We start from the raw sequence: 6,000 nt of genomic DNA on the forward strand, positions 1-6,000 counted from the left end.
TATATAACATAATAAAAATACAATATACAAATAATAAAATATATAAAGTCTAACAAAAACATAAGATCAGATCAATATAACTACTAAAAATCACATGTAAAATATTATAAAAAATACTATTAAAAAACAAAAGGGGGAATGGAAATGGACATAAAGAGATATGAAATTGAAAAAACAGACACTAGACAATGGTAGTGTCCAGATACTCATTGAGACCTCCTGGTAACAAGCTATTCAGCTTGAAAATCCAATAGGTCTCCTTACGAGAAAGCACCTTGACCCTGTCTCCCGCCAAGACAGAAGGAGGGGATGTGTTCCAAGCCCATGACTCGAAGACCAACAGTAGTTTTAGCCAAATAATGATAAGAAACACTGTTGAGAATATTCCTCCTGTGCTCAAAACGCTAGTGCAAAGAGGACATGTAATGCGACCTACGTTTTGTAGGCCGCATCCACAAGTGATCAAATATACCACAGAGGTCGTCTACCAATTAATAAAGCCTTTGACTACAAATGTCCCACCATTAGAAAAAGAGGAAAAAAAACTTTTTGTGTCTAAAAAGGTGCAAGTTAGACACCTCCCTATATTGCACCTAAAATTTCCTGATGGCCTAGAACCAAAGGTAAGAACAGATGAAGATTGTAATTCAGTAGGGCCCAACATAGTTTTATGACACTCTGTCCATCTATAAATAATAGAGAGTCATTGATCCAAATGTTCACTCAAAACAGGGTCATGTTTCAAAATTACCTATTGCCTATTGAAGATCGCCTTCACATATCTGTGTAACTGACTGAACTTAGTGGAAAATGACATTCGTTCCTGCAAAGAGGTTTGGCCATTCTTCAAACATTTAACCAAATGTTTCTCCTTGGTAGTATAAAGCAGAACCTGTCTTTCAAGATCTGCTGCTGTTATAGATTACAGGTATCTTATGGCATATAATGCATAATTAATACAGGTCACAGGTATATATATAGTATCATTATAAGGCCTAGTACAGCTTAGAGCATATTGTTAAAATCCTAGCTATTTTTTCTTAGAAATAATAGGTTGTTTTGCTACAAAGTGAACAGGATGTTTGGACATAGGTAGCTACACATAAAAGGGAAACTAACTCGGGGTAAACAAGCAGTGGTTAGGCATTGTGGAAGTTAACGGTAAATGTCCAACGGTAAATGCTGAAACACATCATACGTCAGTAAACTGTAATTCCTACTGATAAACATCATACGTCAGTAACCACAGAGTATGATATCATATCACGTATGCAGCAAACAATAAGATGATATATAAGTTTGCGTGACTCCATATTGATTAGAACCGAACCGAGGTGGGGAACCACACAGATGAGACTTAGCTGAGACTGGCTGACCTATCATAATATCTTTTTGTTTGTGAGTATGACAATGCATATTAGCTATATAATCTCTGCATAGTTAGGAATGGATTGTTAGCATACTGTAACTGCTAGCCGTTAGCTTACAAGTAGCTTGTTGTGATATTTCTGATTATTGTTGTGATACAATAAATGACAAACCTTATCTTATACAAACTCTGAGTGACCTTTCTTCATAATAATCTCAAAATACTCTGACGTCTTAGAGAGTGTGGCCGAAAATCTACAAGTACAACATCGTAATTTGTGTTCTCTGCTAAGGGCAGGATATAACTTATTACGAGGCATTACTTGGGAGAGAAAGGTTGGCAAAGAGCCCAGTTTCACCATCAATCAGATCTCTATGATACTGACTTCTCATTAAAACATTCAGATCTGCAACTCGTGCAAAATCCATAACAGCCATGATATACTATATATATATATATATATATATATATATATATATATATATATATATATATATATATATATATATATATATATATATATATATAATGAAAATTGTACCTTCTCTATTATAAAGGGGAAATAGCATACACGTGTACTTTAAAGATTAAATGGGTAACATACGATTTATGACTTATTTATACAACTCATGAGTATTAACCACGTTGGGCGCCATAATCTGAGCTCTTTGCCAACCTTTCTCTCCCAAGTAATGCCTCGTAATAAGTTATATCCTGCCCTTAGCAGAGAACACAAATTACGATGTTGTACTTGTAGATTTTCGGCCACACTCTCTAAGACGTCAGAGTATTTTGAGATTATTATGAAGAAAGGTCACTCAGAGTTTGTATAAGATAAGGTTTGTCATTTATTGTATCACAACAATAATCAGAAATATCACAACAAGCTACTTGTAAGCTAACGGCTAGCAGTTACAGTATGCTAACAATCCATTCCTAACTATGCAGAGATTATATAGCTAATATGCATTGTCATACTCACAAACAAAAAGATATTATGATAGGTCAGCCAGTCTCAGCTAAGTCTCATCTGTGTGGTTCCCCACCTCGGTTCGGTTCTAATCAATATGGAGTCATGCAAACTGATATAGCATCTTATTGTTTGCTGCGTACGTGATATGATATCATACTCTGTGGTTACTGACGTATGATGTTTATCAGTAGGAATTACAGTTTACTGACGTATGATGTGTTTCAGCATTTACCGTTGGACATTTACTGTTAACTTCCACAATGCCTATCCACTGCTTGTTTACCCCGAGTTAGTTACCCTTTTATGTGTAGCTACCTATGTCCAAACATCCTGTTCACTTTGTAGCAAAACAACCTATTATTTCTAAGAAAAAATAGCTAGGATTTTAACAATATGCTCTAAGCTGTACTAGGCCTTATAATGATACTATATATATACCTGTGACCTGTATTAATTATGCGTTATATGCCATAAGATACCTGTAATCCATAACACTGCCCTCAAAAAAGATTCTTCAATGTGAGAATTGTCATAGCCCTTCTCAATAAACGTGGCCTTCATGATGTTAGACTGAACAATGAAATCCAGATCAGTGGAGCAGTTGTGTTTTAGTCTACCAAATTGGCTGTAGGATTTTCAAGCTGAATAGCTTGTTACCAGGAGGTCTCGATGAGAATCTGGACACTAGTAACAATGTCAAGAGTCCGTTTTTTCAATTTCAGATCTCTTCTCACGACATTGGAACATTTTAAAGTTGGATCCCATCCTGGGGAATCTTCTTCCATCTCAACCCAGGGTTGTTTTAAAAAGGCAAAGGATTTAAAATCCATTTTGACTCCGAGTCTGGTGCCTAATGCCAAATCAACTTTTGTACAAGCTACGAAACCCAATGGTTGTTACAAGTGTTCAGGATTTAAAGCCTGTGGCTCCATGATCCCTGCAAAGCTCATTAAGTTTTTTGTTACTAATGAAAGTTAAGTTTTATTGTAACAGTAAATTTGTCATTTACCTATTAAAATGTGATTGTTGGATCCAGTATGTAGGGGAAAACTATAAGATGACTCAGAATTAGGATTTTTGAGCATTTCACCCAGGAAATTTCTTGTGCCCCCCCTGCCTGATATAATCAAAGTCATGTGAAAAAAAACCTTTATTAAATGGTATACAATGTAAATACAAATACTTCTAAATATTTACATATTTTAACATTTTTAAAACAGTTAAACATTACAATTTAAGTGTTTTTTTATTTAACTAAATCATATTAAAATAGCAACAAAAGAACATCAAAAAAGGAGGACAATGTACTATTGCTGTTTAGATGGATGAGCCAGAGACTCAGCAGTAAGGACATCCATCCTGGGTGCTATTCCAGACACTGCTACTCTGAGCTCTGGTTCCACATCCAGACGGTAACGATTTTTGCTTTTTAAAGTAGATAATTTGGAGAAAGTAGCTTCACACAGGTAAGTTAAAGGAAAAGGCAAGAGCACGTCAATAGCCTTAGCAGAAATATCAGGATATTCTTCTTCATGGTGACCCAAAAACTTGTAAGGCTTTTCGCTTCCATTTTTAATGTGGAGTCGTTTTCTTGATCAGTAATTGGTAGGTGGGTGCTTCCTACATCGGGGTCAAAAGGATTCCGAATCCAGTCATGCTCCCCTGTATGTAAGTCCCGGAACCTCTCAGAGAGATTCTGGAGGAGATTTTCAAGGTGTGTTTTTATCAAAAAATCAATCTGACTTCCATTAGCATTAGAGGCTTCGATGAATTCGCTGAGGCAATGAAACATTTCGCAAGATCCTGTTTCATATTTATGCTTCCACAGTGTGAGCTTTTGTAAAAAAGCTGAAGTTTTATCACCCATTGTTAAAATATTACTATTTCTTCCTTGTAGAGATTAATTCAGGTAATTCATTTTTTCACAAATATCGCTTAGGTAACACAACATTTGAAATCATCTTTCGTTGCAGAATTTTGCAGCCAAGGTGGGGTTGTGATCTGAAAGGTAAAGGTGGAGTTCATCCTTGAGCTCAAAGACTCGGTGGAGAATCTTTCCCCGTGATAACCATCTAACTTCTGTATGCAAAAGGAAGCTGTCATATTGTGAGCCCATTTCATTACAGAAAATGGAAAATAACCTGCTCTGTAAAGGTCGAGCTTTAATAAAATTCACTATTTTTATTGCCTCATTAAGAACTTCATTAGCTTCGGGCTAAAGCTTGTTTGCAGGAAGAGCTTCACGATGTATCATGCAATGTGTGAATTTCACATGAGGTGCAATGTTTAGCACCTTTGCTCTGAAACCCTTCTTATGTCCCATCATTGCAGTCGCACCATCTGTACACACACCAACACAATTATGCCAGAGCAGATTATTGGCCTTAAAAAATTCTTCCACAACATTGAAGATATCGTCTCCTGTAGTGTGTCCTTCAAGTGATTTGCAGAACAACATTTCTTCTAGGATTTCACCTTCATAACAGTATCGAACAAATACGATTAGCTGTGCCATGTTAACAATTTGCATTAATAGTTGTGTTTCACTGTCCTTAGATAAATCTATAATACGTCTCTTTACTGTGTCACGAGATAACGGTATCGTTTTTAAGGCTTCAGCATATTTGCCACCATGGATAATTTCACTCATCTTTATTGCAGCCGGAAGTACTAATGTTTCACAAATATTATATGTCTTCATTGTCATTACAATGAGTTGAGACACTTCATAAGAAGCCCTCTGAGCCTTTGACGATACTGTCACATATTTATTCATGACACTTGCACTTGCCTTCTGCGATTCTTCGTGTCGCTTAAAAAAGGCAATATCTATCTTTGTGTTCTGGGTGCCTGGTAACCAAGTGGTGCTTGAGTTTATTTGGTTTCATACTGTCGTTGGCCAAGATCTCAGAACATAATACACACGGTGGTCGTTGCTCATGATTAACCATTGTCCAAGAAAATCCAAATTTAAGATATTCTTCTTTATATTTTCTTATTTTGCTACTTGAAGATTCCATTTGCACATTTGGATATTCTGTTTTGGTATTTCCAGCAATATTGTGCAACTTTTCTACTTTTTTTTGATGGACCATCATTTGATAAGGTAGCAGTTGTAGCATTTACACCAGCCTTTAAAAGTCACTTATCCATTTTCAGGGAGAAAATATATTTAACTAACTGTTAACTGTAGCAAAAGTTTGACTTATCCTGAGCCGCAGATGATGCTCCAATTAGATCAGGCAATTAAGAACGGGGCTATATAAAGAGAAAAAAACTGATATAGCCCAACACTGTATGATATCATATGTGACAATCACACACAGATTCTCCTCATCCCCTTTCTCCCTCCCTTCCTCATCCTCTTCTCCCTCCCTTCCTCATCCTCTTCTCTCACCCCCTTTCTATTGACGTCAATAGACACATACTGCAAATGCATTCTTTAATATTGTTTAAATTCTTAACGCTTACTTATAATAATAATAGCATGTTCTTGTATAGCGCTGCTAGTTTTACGTAGCACTTTACAGAGACATTTTGCAGACACAGTCCCCGGCCCGTAGAGTTTACAATCTATATTTTGGTGCTTGAGGCACAGGGAGATAAAGTGACTTGCCCAAGGTCACAAGGAGCCCCGGGAATTGAACCAGGTTCCCCT

The sequence above is a fragment of the Ascaphus truei genome, chromosome 3 (genome assembly GCF_040206685.1).
Source record: "Ascaphus truei isolate aAscTru1 chromosome 3, aAscTru1.hap1, whole genome shotgun sequence".
NCBI classification, from domain to species: domain Eukaryota; kingdom Metazoa; phylum Chordata; class Amphibia; order Anura; family Ascaphidae; genus Ascaphus; species Ascaphus truei.